Genomic DNA, 15,537 nt, shown 5'->3' with positions numbered 1-15,537 from the left:
CTTTGCTACAGTAAACACTATTTGCTACAATGGAAAACGACTTTGCTACAGTAAAACACTATTTGCTACAATGAAAACGACTTTGCTACAGTAAACACTATTTGCTACAGTAAATATATTATGTCGACGAACTAGCAAACAAAAGCGGATCAGGTGGCCATGCAATCGCATGGCAAATACACTACAAACCCATGCGATTGTATGGGCTACAGGAAATGGAAAAGTACTATAAATACGCCAGTTTGCTCGACGAAGTATACACAAATATATTCTCTGTAATAAATATTTATATTTATAATTATAATTTTAATTATAATTTAAGTTTAATAATAATAAAGTATATACGAGGGTATTTTTAATTTGGGTTTCAAACCGTTTTAAACTAAGGAAATATTGGATATTGTTCGGGGTATTGTTCTTGAATCCAAGGCCAACCATACAGTCGTCTACCATCATTACGTCTACGCAATTTGCCTACAATATTTAATCTCAATATTGAATCGTGAGTTTATAGTCACCCTTTTTAAATACTTTAAATATTTTTGGGCTGAGAATACATGCAATTTATTTTAAACGCAATAAGACAAGTACATACTAAATTCTACACTGAGTTAAACCGAAAATCCCTTAGCTTTGGTAACTAGTAGCTGCCAGTACATAGGATATGGACTGGTGGGCACGAATAATTGTATATGGATCCATAGGGCTTGACATCCCCGTTCGAGCTAGAGCGCTAGCCTTTTAACGGACATATGTTATTTGAGTTTATGACACGTTGGTTTGCGTGTATAAAAAGAATAGGGTAATTATCATTATAGCGTTAAGTTTAGTTACCAGGCTGCATTGTTATGTAGAATCTATTGATAAACTTTTGATGAAATCTTTTAGTCTATCTTTATATAATTATGACTCAAGCAATTAAACCTATAACTCACCAACATTCGTGTTGACCTTTTTAGCATGTTTTATTCTCGGGTCCTTAGACTGCTTCCGCTATGATGTGCTTGTTGCCTGCATGGAGTCTCTCATGCTTTGTATAAAGTTTATTGCATTCGAAATAAAACTGTGTTTTGTAATAAATAATTTGACTGTGATGTCAAACACTATGATAAAAACTTATGTATTTTAGGGATTTGCTTATACCTAAGCACTCACCCACTTGTTTATAACTTTCTATGTTTAGAAAGTCACTTATTTTAATGAATGCAATATTTTATTAAAACGTATCATATAGAGGTCAAAACCTCACTGTGGAATCAATGATTAACATGCCACGTCAATAGCGATTTTGACGGGTCGTTACAGTTGGTATCAGAGCTTGAGGTTATAGGGAACCAGAATTTGCATTAATGTGTTTAACTAGTAATTGTTAGGATGCGTTAGTAAGTCTGGACTATGACCATATCTGTTTTTACCGATTTTTGCTTATCATTTTGTCAAAAACATTATATGTGATATATTTATATACTAACGTAATTATTGTTTCAATTATGTGATAGATGACTTCTTCTAATCCTATCATTTTGTATGACTCGGAATCAGACACTGAATCTATTCTATCCACAACTGAAAAGGGCGTTCCAATACCTATTAAAGAAGAAATTGTGTTAGACGGGGAATCTCAACTCCAGGTAAACCCAGAGGAGGTCCCAGCTCCACCCATCCCTAGTTTTCCGGAGCCACAGTATCGTTTCGATGGAACTGTGAACCCTGAAATAAACGAGGATTATCCATTTCTAAACGAACATGGACATTGGGCCAGATACACTACCGACGGGCGGGTTGTGCCGATTACGCCTGGCAGATATCGGTTCATGACCACCGGTACATATTCTCCTACATATGACTCAGACAGTTCATTAGGTGAGATCAGTGAGGAGGAGGAGGAAGTAAAGGAGATTACAGAAAAAGAAGTTAACAAAGAAAAGGAACCTGTAGTCACCAACCCCAAATTTCCAAATCCAAAAATTAATAAAGCAATTGTTACTCCTAATATTGCTACCCCTAGTCACCCTTCTCTTACCAACTCTATTGAGGTATCAAGTACCTCAGAACCCCGGCAAAAATATAAACTTACCGCTCGAATAAGCGATATTCCAGTACCTGATAACAAGAAGCCTCGCCGCTTTTAAAAACCATTTCCGCTACGACATCACTTCACACAGTGTATAATATTAATTAGTGTGCTTTACTTTATCTTACATATGTTTTATGTAAAATAAACTTATGTGAAATAGTGGTATTGTATTGTTGTACGATAATGCATTGAAGAATAAAGCGTGAAATGATAATCCATTAGTTTTTCATAATAGAATATTATTTGAATGGTAGTAGTTAATTGTTGTATTAAGCTATTAAGTATGAACTTTAACGGGTAGGTAATACCCTAAGAAATAATTATAAAATGCTAATAAGAAGAAAAGGCTTTTATAATAATTGGTTCATATTATTAATATGCCACGATGTACCATTAATTACTCGCTACATTTATAATATTCTACGTGATTAAATTATCTTATATGTTTATTGAAGAAACATGTCTCAAATATCGGATGCAGAGTTTGAGGAACTAGTTGAGAAACGTGTGAATGAAAGAATTTCTGCAGCCGAGGCAGCAAAAGCAGCAAATGAAGCAGCAGCCAAAGCAGCAGCCGTAAACACAAATTCACGAAACGGATGCTCATACAAAACTTTTCAAGGATGCAAACCACAGACGTTTAGTGAAACTGAGGGACCAGTCGGTCTAACCCGATGGTTTAAAAAGATGGAGTCCGTTTTCAAAATCAGTAATTGTGCGGACGGAGACAAGTCAAAGTATGCTTCGTGCACATTGCAAGACGGTGCACTTACTTGGTGGAACAATTATGCTAAAGCAGAAGGAATGGATACGGCATACGATATCTCTTAGGAAGAATTGAAAAAGATGTTAATCGAGGAATACTGTCCTCGAAACGAGATCAGAAAAATGGAATCTGAGTTACGTAATCTAAAGGTTTTCGGTGCAAATCTCAAGAACTATGAAAAGCGTTTCATGGAACTAGCCTTGTTGTGTCCCGAATTGGTGCCAAACGAGAAACGAAAGATAGAAATGTATATTAACGGTTTATCGATCAATATCAAAGAAAATGTTACATCATCCAAACCAAATACGATGCAGGAAGCCATGACAATGGCACACCAACTCATGGACCAGATCACGGAGAGTTCAATTAAGGCACCAATTACCGAAGTCAAGACAACTGAAGGAAAGAGGAAATGGGAAGACTATAAGGGCAAAAGTACTCACCTGAAGAAGCGAGAAACTTTTAAAGGTAAACAAGATGGGGCAACTGCTAGTCCAAACTATAAGGGACCCCATCTGTTCTGCAAAAGATGTTACACACATCATACAGGTTATTACCAAGTGGTATGTGATAAGTGCAACAAGAAAGGACATGTGGCGAAAGATTGTTATGCCACCGTTTCTGAAGTAAAGACAAAACCGACCGATGTCAAGAAATATTTTTGATGCGGGAAGCCTGGTCACTTTATAAATCAATGCCCTGATAAGGAGAAGAACAAAGAACCAACACGTGGAAGGGCATTTAATGTTAGTGCCAGTGAAGCACGTGAGGATCCTGATCTTGTTACGGGTACGTTTACCATTAATAATCAACTAGTTTCTATTATGTTTGATACGGGTGCTGATAGAAGTTATATGTGTAAAGACTTTAGTTCTAAACTAAAATGTGCATCATTGCCTCTAGACGATAAATATACTATTGAATTAGCTAATGGTAAACTAATAAAGGCCGATAAAATTTGCCATGGTTGCGAAATAAATCTCGCTGGTGAAACCTTCAAAATCGATTTGATACCCGTAGAATTAGGAAGTTTTGACGTAATCGTTGGCATGGACTGGATGTCCAAAACAAGAGCGGAAGTTGTTTGCGCTGAGAAAGCAATCCGCATCCCTCGAAAGGATGAACTTCATTAATGATTTATGGGGAGAAAATCAACTCGAAGTTGAACCTTATCAGCTGTATGAAGGCCCAGAAACTTATAAGAAAAGGTTGTTATGCTATTCTGGTGCACGTAAAGAAGATCGATACTGAAGAAAGAAGCATTGATGACATGCCGGTTGTAAGAGAATATCCCGGAGTATTTCCAGAAGAATTACCAGGGCTACCTCCACACAGATGTGTAGAATTCCAGATTGATCTCATGCCAGGAGCTGCACCTGTAGCCCGATCCCCATATACACTTGCACCTTCAGAAATGCAAGAATTACAAAACCAGTTGCAAGAATTATCAGACCGTGGATTTATTCGTCCCAGTTTTTCACCTTGGGGTGCTCCTATTCTGTTCGTCAAGAAGAAGGATGGATCTATGAGAATGTGCATAGATTACCGAGAATTAAACAAATTAACAATCAAGAATCGGTACCCATTACCGAGGATTGATGATTTGTTTGATCAATTGCAAGGATCAAGTGTTTATTCTAAGATTGATCTACGCTCTGGATATCATCAGCTGAGAGTGAAGGAAGAAGATGTTCCTAAAACCGCGTTCAGAACCCGTTACGGTCACTATGAGTTTTTAGTCATGCCTTTTGGATTGACTAATGCTCCATCAGTATTCATGGATCTAATGAATTGCATCTGTAGACCGTATTTAGACAAATTTGTCATTATTTTTATCGACTACATATTGATTTACTCGAAGAACAAGGAAGAACATGAGCAACACTTAAGACTGGTACTAGAGATACTCAAGAAAGAAGAATTGTTCGCAAAATTTTCAAAGTGTGATTTCTGGTTACAAGAAGTACAGTTTTTGGGCCATGTTGTCAGTAAACATGGAGTTAAAGTTGACCCCGCCAAGATCGAAGCCATTAGTAAATGGGAAACCCCGAAGACTCCAACATAAATCCGCCAATTCTTAGGTCTTGCTGGTTACTACCGAAGATTCATTCAAGATTTTTCTAAAATCACCAAACCCTTAACTGCATTGACTCAAAAGGGAAAGAAGTATGATTGGTCCACGGAACAGAAATCCTCATTCCAGTTATTAAAGAAGAAGTTAACATCTGCACCCATTTTGTCATTACCGGAAGGAAATGATGATTTCGTGATCTATTGTGACGCTTCGCGCCAAGGTTTAGGATGTGTATTAATGCAACGCACAAAAGTTATCGCATATGCCTCACGACAACTTAAATTTCATGAAAAGAACTATACGACGCACGATTTGGAACTTGGAGCAGTAGTTTTTGCACTCAAAATATGGAGACACTATCTATATGGCACCAAGTGTACAGTGTACACCGACCATAAGAGTCTTCAGCATATTTTTGATCAAAAACAACTCAATATGAGGCAACGTCGCTGGTTAGAGTTGTTAAACGATTATGATTGTGAAATCCGTTACCACCCCGGAAAGGCTAATGTTGTAGCTGATGCCCTAAGTCGGAAAGAAAGAGTAAAACCTCTTAGGGTCCGAGCTTTGAACATTACAATTCGTACTGATCTCACAAAGAAAATTCAAGTAGCACAATTAGAAGCTTTAAAAGAAGAAACTGGAAAAGGCGAAATGAGCAAAGGGTTAGAAAAACAGCTTGAAGTAAAAGCCGATGGAACCCTGTATTTTGCTGGTAGGATATGGGTACCAAAATATGGTAACCTAAGGCAACTAGTACTGGATGAAGCACACAAAATGAGGTACTCAATTCACCCAGAAAATGGGAAAAATGTACCACGATCTCAAGAAGTTCTATTGGTGGCCTAATATGAAGACAGAAATTGCTACTTATGTAAGCAAATGTTTGACGTGTGCAAAGGTCAAAGCTGAGCACCAAAAGCCGTCCGAATTACTGCAACAACCATAAATTCCGCAGTGGAAATGGGAAAGAATAACCATGGATTTCATTACGAAATTTCCAAGGACTGCAAGTAGTCATGATACTATTTGTGTGATAGTTGATCGTCTAACTAAATCAGCTCACTTTCTACCAATAAAGGAGACAGACAGTATGGAGAGATTAGCACGCCTATATTTGAAGGAAGTAGTTTCCAGGCATGGTGTACCTATCTCCATCATATCTGATCGCGACACCCGATTCACATCACGTTTTTGGCAGTCATTACAAAAAGCATTGGGAACTCGATTAGATATGAGCACCGCTTATCACCCACAAATAGATGGTCAAAGTGAAAGAACAATACAAACATTGGAAGACATGTTACGGGCATGTGTGATTGACTTTGGAACCAGTTGGGATCGACACTTACCGTTGGTAGAATTTTCATACAATAACAGCTATCATACGAGCATCAACGCAGCGCCATTTGAAGCACTTTACGGTAGAAAGTGCAGATCTCCTATTTGTTGGAGTGAAGTAGGAGAAAGACAACTTACCGGACCAGAAATTATTCACGAAACCACCGAAAAGATCATTCAAATACAACATCGATTAAAAACGGCCATGAGTCGCCAAAAGAGTTATGCTAATGTAAGAAGAAAACCGCTAGAATTTCAAGTGGGCGACAAAGTCATGTTGAAAGTGTCACCCTGGAAAGGCGTTGTACGATTCGGTAAATGAGGAAAGCTAAGTCCTAGGTACGTAGGACCCTTTGAAATCACCGAAAGAATTGGAGCAGTTGCTTATCGATTAAAGCTACCGCAAGAACTTAGTAGTGTTCACGACACATTTCACGTGTCAAATTTGAAGAAATGTTTAGCTGAAGAGGATGTCATAATTCCTCTTGACAAAATACGAATCAATGATAAACTCTATTTTATCGAAGAACCTGTTGAAATCATGGACCGTGAAGTCAAACAATTAAAACAAAGCAAAATACCGATAGATAGAGTTCGTTGGAACGCTAGACGAGGACCCGAGTTTACTTGGGAATGTGAAGATCAGATGAAGTAAAAGTATCCACATTTGTTCACTAATATCGCATATAAAACAGGTACTACTCAAAATTTCGGGACGAAATTTTCTTTAACGGGGAGGTATTGTGATGACCCAGAAAATTTCATATTAATAAATTTATTAACAGGATAAATGTGTCCGACACGATAAGCGAACCTATTATGTTGAGTCTTAAAACTTTTTGAACTAGTTTACACATTCATGTACCTTTCGATTTTTTTCGACGATTCACGAATGTCATAACCTGTGTTAATTATAAAAATCACTTTGCTACAGTAAAACACTATTTGCTACAGTAAAAACGACTTTACTACATTAAAACACTAATTGCTACATTGAAAACGACTTTACTATAGTAAAACACTATTTGCTACAGTGAAAACGACTTTGCTACATTAAAACACTATTTGCTACAGTGAAAATGACTTTGCTACAGTAAACACTATTTGCTACAGTAAATATTATGTCGACAAACTAGAAACAAAAGAGGATCAGGCGGCCATGCGATCGCATGGCAAATACACTACAAACCCATGCGATTGCATGGGCTACAGGAAATAGAAAAGTACTATAAATATGCCAGTTTGCTCGACGAAGTATACACAAATATATTCTCTGTAATAAATATTTATATTTATAATTTTAATTTTAATTATAATTTAAGTTTAATAATAATAAAGTATATACGAGGGTATTTTTAATTCGGGTTTCAAACCGTTTTAAACTAAGGAAATATTGGGTATTGTTCGGGGTATTGTTCTTGAATCCAAGGCCAACCATACAGTCGTCTACCATCATTATGTCTACGCAATTTGCCTACAATATTGAATCTCAATATTGAACCGTGAGTTTATAGTCTCCCTTTTTAAATACTTTAAATATTTTTGGGCTGAGAATACATGCAATTTATTTTAAACGCAATAAGACACAAGTACATACTAAATTCTACACTGAGTTAAACAGAAAATCCCTTAGCTTTGGTAACTAGTAGCTGCCAGTACATAGGATATGGACTGGTGGGCGCGAATAATTGTATATGGATCCATAGGTCTTGACATCCCCGTCCGAGCTAGAGCGCTAGCCTTTTAACGGACGTATGTTATTTGAGTTTATGACACGTTGGTTTACGTGTATTAAAACGAATAGGGTAATTATCATTATAACGTTAAGTTTAGTTACTAGGGTGCTCTGTTATGTAGAATCTATTGATAAACTTTTGATGAAATCTTGTGGTCTATCTTTATATAATTATGACTCGAGCAATTAAACCTATAACTCACCAACATTCGTGTTGACCTTTTTAGCATGTTTTATTCTCAAGTCCTTAGACTGCTTCCACTGTGATGTGTTTGTTGCCTGCATGGAGTCTCTCATGCTTTGTATAAAGTTTATTGCATTCGAAATAAAACTGCGTTGTGTAATAAATAATTTGACTGTGATGTCAAACTGTATGATAAAAACTTATGTATTTTGGGGATTTGCTTATACCTAAGCACTCACCCACATGTTTATAACTTTCTATGTTTAGAAAGTCACTTATTTTAATGAATGCAATATTTTATTAAAACGTATCATATAGAGGTCAAAACCTCACTGTGGAATCAATGATTAACGTGCCGCGTCAATAGGGATTTTGACGGGTCGTTACATAAACAGACAAAGTATTGTTTGGTGGTCTCTAAGAAAGACAATTAAACATGGACTTGGTTGTTGGATTTTCCGAACATTCTCCAATTATATTAGAACCAAAAGGATCCTGCCTCTCTGTAGTCGATCTGGCCACCTAGCTACGAAGTAATCTGTGAGAAATCCTAATTAATTAGAATATCCAATAAGGTTAGTGACCGAATTTCAAGAATAATTATATTAATTAAATTATCGATAATTTTAGTTAATTAATATTTTCTAAAGGTTACTTTTTATTGTCTTTTAAATGGAAAACCTAAATATGGAACAACAAAACACCCTTGCTTCTATACAAAAGTCATGCTTAGAAGAAAGAGGAAGATCAATCACCTTAGGAACTGAAGAAATTCCTGAAATCGGTTCACATATAATCAAATTGGTCAGCATGATCTGTAAATTTCAAGGATTTTCGACTGACGATCCAAACTCTCACTTAAATAAATTTATCAGTCTGGTTGATTCTTTTAAGAAGGAAGAAAACGAAAAAAACATTTTGAAACTTCACCTTTTTCAATATTCTTTGTCTGTATGCGCTTTAAAATGGTTTGATGTGCTTAACCCAAATTCAATACATTCATGGGAGGAATTAGCCACAAAGTTTTTAAACAAATTTTATCCTCCCTCCCTGCAAACTTGTTTAAGAAATGACATCACAAACTTTTCTCAAAAAGAAAACGAGTCATTGTGTCTAGCATGAGTAAAAGTGATGCTTAAAAGATGTCTGGATCATTAGTTAAGTCGGGTAGACATAATCTGTACACTTTACAATGGTTTGACCAAGGATGATAAGTCTCTCCTAGACATGGCCTCGCAAGGCAATTTCATGTCACGAACAGCAGACGAAGAATGGAATCTCTTAGAAAAAATAGCTGCACAACATGAAGATTGGAGCAATGAAACTGCTGAGAAGGATTACATCTTCACTCAAACGGTAAAAGTGCTAGAAACCAGGTTACAAGATCTCGCCCTCACTCTTCAAAGTTTATCAATTCCTAAAAGTCTCGATGCTACTAGAACCAGTCTAAGGTATTCTTACCCAAGATGGGCATATAAACATCAGAATAGCTCGGACTCTAATATAATTTTCCCACTACACCAACCTACTCTCCACTCTAAGGAAACTTTAGTCAACTTTATGAAAAAGCAATACATGATAAACCTTCAAGTCATAAAATGCCAAAATAAGTTTGATGCTTTGATAAAGACTTTTGAAGAATTAATAACCAATTTTCAGCTTACTCTTAAACAATTAACCACTAAAGTTGAAACAGAGTGTAGTGAGTTTGATGCCCTAGTAGTAACTAGAGGTGGGAAGGAAACAACCGTTAATAAACCCATATAAGATTTCTCCAATACGGAACCTGTGCTAATTGACCTAGTTGTCACTCCACCGGAACCTATCTCTCCAAAAGCTCCGGAAATTATTCTGCGAGCTCGCATACCTTTTCCAGGTAGACTTAGGAAGGAAAAACAAGAAGCGCAATTCACTAAGTATTGGGATATTATTAACAATCTGCATTTCAATGTACGACTAGTAGATGCTTTAGTAGAAATGCCAAACTGCACTAAATTTTTCAAAGAATTGTTTTCAAACAAAGAGAGATTAAGAGAGATAGTTAGCTAACCCTTAAGTGAGGAATGTTCATTAGTGTTACAACATGGTATTCCCCCTAAGTTAGGAGATACAGGAAGATTTACAGTACCTTGCTACCTGCAAGATGTCCAAATCAGCAATGCGTTAGCAGACTTAGGAGCCAGTGTAAACCTAATGCCCTATTCATTATTCAAAAAGCTATGACTTAATGACTTAGGACCTAGCAAAATGACTATCCAACTCGTGGACATATCAGTTAAGATTCCTCGAGGAATAGCTGAGGATGTCCTAGTCAGAGTGGATAATTTTGCATTCCCCGTTGATTTCTTCATTATGGATATTGAGGAAGACACGAAGGTCTCATTCATACTTGGCAGACCATTCTTGAATACTGCCAAGGCGTTAATTAACGTACACGAGAAATCACTAAAATTAAGAGTTGGAAATGAAGAAGTCACATTTAATGTCAACCGACTCATGACCCATCCTCGCGAAGAAGATCTCAATCTCGCCGATTGTTTTCAAGAACTCGTCAACAAATATTTGGAGGATACCATGGCTATATGCAGCCAAGATCAAATTTCTAAGGATATGTTCTTTACACTTCCTCAAGGAAATCTATATAAACAATCAGTCATAGATCCTGGTCAATGTAAATCTCCTCTATCCGAAAGTAACTTTCTCGATAAAACTATCCAAATAGCACCGCTAGGTCAAGGCATTCCCCTACCTTTGTCAAGGAGAAGACCGAATGAAGAAACAGATTTCATTCAGGTATACTAGGAACTGCAGTCAAATGAGGACTGTGATGAAATTCCTGAGCCAACCATCGAAACTAAAGAAGAAGTTTCAGAAGATGAAGCATTAAGAAGGTCAATTTACAGAACCAAAGAACAGATAGCATCAGTGACCACTATTAATGAAGAAGAATCAGAATTCTAGGAGGGATATGACTCGTTAAACAAAAAGGAGATAGTCAGAATGAAGCCATCTATCGAGGAACCTCCGAAATTAGAGTTGAAAAAGTTACCCGAGCATCTGGAGTATGCATTATTAGAAGGAGAATCATAGCTCCCTATAATCATTTCTAAAGATCTCACGCCACATTAGAAGGCGAAATTGATTAGGGTTCTAAAATCACATAAGAAAGCAATTGCTTGGAAAATTTTTGACATAAAAGGGATCAGTCCAAACTATTGCACCCACAAGATCTTCATGGAAGATGATTTCAAACCATTAGTTCAGAGGAAAAGAAGGGTCAATCCAATGATTCAAGAAGTCCTCAAGAAAGAAGTAATCAAACTTCTGGATGCCGATCTGATCTATCCTATTTTCGATTTGTCATGGGTCAGTCCTGTTCAAGTGGTACCCAAGAAAGGAGGAATGACCGTAATCAAAAATGAGAATAATGAACTTATCCCAACACAGGAGGTCACCGGTTGAAGGGTTTGCATAGATTATTGTAAACTAAACGATGCAACCCGGAAAGATCATTTTTCACTTCCGTTCATTGATCAAATGTTGGAACGCCTATCAGGGAATGAATTCTATTGTTTCCTTGACGGTTTTTCCGGCTACTTTCAAATTCCCCTCGATCCAAAGGACCAAGAAAATACAATCTTCACCTGTCCTTATGGAACATTTACCTATCGAAGCATGCCCTTTAGGTTATGCAATGCACCTGCTACGTTTCAGAGGTGTATGGTAGCTATATTCCATGATATGATCGAACGTTGTATGGAAGTCTTTATGGATGACTTCTCCATCTTCGTTAGTACCTTTTAGTCGTGCCTTTCTAACCTTGACAAGATGCTCACCCGGTGTGAAGATTCGAACTTAGTTCTAAATTAGGAAAAATGTCACTTCATGGTAAAAGAATGGATTTAGGACATAAGATATCAAAGTCAGGAATAGAAGTCAACAAGGCTAAGATTGAAACCATAACCAAACTTCCAGAACCTACCACAGTAAAAGCTGTGAGGAGTTTCCTTGAACACGCCGGTTTCTACCTACATTTTATCAAAGATTTTTCAAAGGTCACACGACGTATTACTCATCTCCTCGGAAAGGAAGTTCCGTTCGTCTTTAATAAAGAATGTGTTCAAGCGTTCAACTATATAAAGAAACAGCTCGCACATGCACCCATCATGATAGCTCCTGATTGGAGTTTTCCATTCGAAATCATGTGTGATGCGAGTGACTTCATAGTTGGAGTTGTACTAGGATAACGAAAAGATAAGCATTTCCATCCAATCTATTACGCCAGCAAAACCTTAACCGGAGCTCAAGAGAATTACACCACTACGGAAAAGGAGCTGCTAGTAGTAGTTTTCGCCTTTGACAAATTTCGTTCTTATCTCATCATGTCCAAAACTACAGTTTACACACATCATTCAGCCCTAAAATATCTATTCACTAAGCAAGATGCTAAACCAAGATTCCTACGATGAATCTTACTCCTTCAAGAATTCGATATCGAGATTAAAGATAAGAAAGGAATAGAGAACGTCACAGCATATCATCTTAGTCGTTTGGAGAATCCAGCGATGGAACAACTTGTTGAACAAGATATTAGAGAAAACTTTCCGGAAGAACAGCTTATGAGCTTAGTACAAGCCAACATAGGATCACAATTCACTGATACCCCTTGGTACGCTGACATAACCAACTACCTAGTTGCCGGATTGGTACAAAAAGGAATGAGCACATCCCGAAGAAGGAAGTTCTTCAGGGATGCTAAGTATTAGTACTGGGAAGATCCGTACTTGTTCAGAATTTACCCTGATCAGATAATCAGGAGGTGGGTAGATGAAAAACAATCAACAGGGATTCTTCACCAATGTCATCACGGACCAACTAGAGGTCATCATGGAGCAAACTTAACCGCAAAAAAAGTTTACCACCAAGAAGTGTGAACTTGTCCAAGACGCCGACGCTCAGTAATTACGTAGAACATCTTTTCAACCTTTGTAAAGATGCAGAAGTTAAGATGTGTGAATACACAGTTGTTATGCTGAAGCTTGGCAAAGTCCGATGCTATTGACCTTGGGTGGACAAAACACCAATAATTTTGTTCAAAGCATAGGGTATGCTCTCGACGCCATACGCTTTGAACTTGTAAGCCTCTCTTTCATTTCTAATGCTTGGTCGTTGTTGTAGAAATCGACTTCGGAAGAGCCTTGAAACGCCCGGATTTCTACGGTTTAGAGTTTAAAAGAACAAAGATTTTTGATCTCATGGAAGGCGATCCAAGTAAGGAGCAGAAGACCACAACCTCCACTAACATTACCCCTCAGACAAACATGACCACCCAAATGGGCACATCTACTCCGGTAACAGATCCAGAGCCTATCTCCGTTGCACCGCCATTGCAGCCGCTTCCACAGACGTACTCTCCCGCCAAGTTCAAAGTCACTCCATCTGGTCGCAAGAGGCCAAAAACCACCAAGGAGGTTGCTGAGAGCAACCTCAAAACGTTTGAAAAAAATCCCAGTATAGGTCGGTATTTTGTTAATCCTAAAAATTTTACCGCTACATCACCTGGTACCCAATGGCGGAAATTAATTAAGGTTTTTCTATATTCAGTGCCCGATGCAGAGACACATCTCATCAACCTTGTCGATGAGGTCAATGAACAAATCGTTCTGAGGCACAAGTCCATGACTCCATGAGTGCCACCGTTTCTTTTGATAGTACTGATGTCGGCATCGGTGCTAGCACGAGGCACCATGAATCATAGGTGCTTAGCAAATCGACTTGAGTGCAAAGTTTGGTTAAGATTAGAATTCTAACCTCTAAAGCAAGTCCCACGGTTAGAATGGTTGAGTTGGAGGGGGTGTTGATGGTTGAATTCTTTTGAGCCTCCAAGGTGAGTATAAGATAGAAGGTTATTTTTTGTATGTGTTGATTAGTGTGCCAAATTACACTTAGCACTGCTATTTATAGATGAGTATTGGACGGTTATGTAAGTAACCGCCACTCATTAACTACCTCCTTGTAACCGCCATTCCAGAACCGTATAATCACACCCACGACCTACTTCACGTCCTCCCACGTTGTCCTAGAAATTCGGAGACATATCATGGTCGAATGATGACCCATCAGACAGAACGGTGGCGTAACATGCCTATATTATGGACTAACATCCTAACATTCATCTTGATAGTAACCATGATGGAAATTTGTAAGTCATGCGCTGCACGTAACCATACCATGATGTGACGTACGTCATTAATGGGTACTGCAAAAAGAAGTACTCCAATAGTCAACGAGAAACGAAATATGAGTACTAAAGTATTTGTTAATTTGTATTATTTATATGTATGTTTTTATCTCCATCACGAATCAACCTAATTCTTGTCAAACATTCCATTTATTAGCAAATGTATTTACAATTTATAATGTTAATTTTATAGTTTTAGTTGTTAGTTTAACTATGAATTTAATTTTAGAGTTTTGTTGAATTGTTTAATTTGGGTATTTATAATTGATAAGTTGTTCATGGATAATGTTGAAGAAGACAAAGGTAGAGATGAAGGTGATGAAAAAGACTGAAAATGATAGACTTACCCTCACATGCCTTGCATATTACCTAATATAACGGAAATATTTAACGTCTGTTAATAAAAAGTGCCATCTCACTTACATTTGAAAATCATGAGGACCATATTTAACGAAAAAAAACATAAGGAGTAACCAGTGATCTAACCAGAAGGACTATATTCAACGAAAAAAAAACATAAGGAGTAACCAGCGATCTTATACAAATTATGAGGACTATCTTAGAGCAGTCCCAACGGTACTGTCTCTCTCCCCGTCCAGCGAACCACCCACCTGGGTGCTGTTGGCAGCGAGCCGCACAGGGGTCCGTCTAGGCCACCGCCCTCCTTTTCGTCTGATGCCATGTTTTATTGTGAAATGTTGTTGGACGGGTATACATGGAAGAAAGGGTTTAGTAACTTGTACATTTCCTTTTAACATTTGTAGCACATAAAATTTAATTAATATATTGAGATCTAATTTATTTGAGAAAGTGTGTAAATGTTGATAGTGTTTAGTTCTAGATTAGTCATCAGAAAAAAACGCCGATGTGAAGTTGATATCTTGTTGTGAAATGTGTCAAGTAGTCTGGGGCGAATGTAGCTTACAAGGGTTGGGGTCCTATGACTCCACTATCTTAAAATTTTTTAGAACAATGTACTCTTCAAATTGTATAGGACGTTACTAAATTTAACTATAGGACCCCATATATTTTTAAAATTTATGGTTTTTTTAGAGGTAAACAACCACTAAAGTATCCTTTAAATATAATTAGTTTTGAAAAAAAAAATTGGAACCCCGT

This window comes from Rutidosis leptorrhynchoides, chromosome 3 (assembly GCF_046630445.1).
Source record: "Rutidosis leptorrhynchoides isolate AG116_Rl617_1_P2 chromosome 3, CSIRO_AGI_Rlap_v1, whole genome shotgun sequence".
Lineage (NCBI taxonomy): Eukaryota > Viridiplantae > Streptophyta > Magnoliopsida > Asterales > Asteraceae > Rutidosis > Rutidosis leptorrhynchoides.
The sequence above is the reverse complement of the archived record's forward strand: the minus strand, read 5'-3'. Positions refer to the sequence as shown.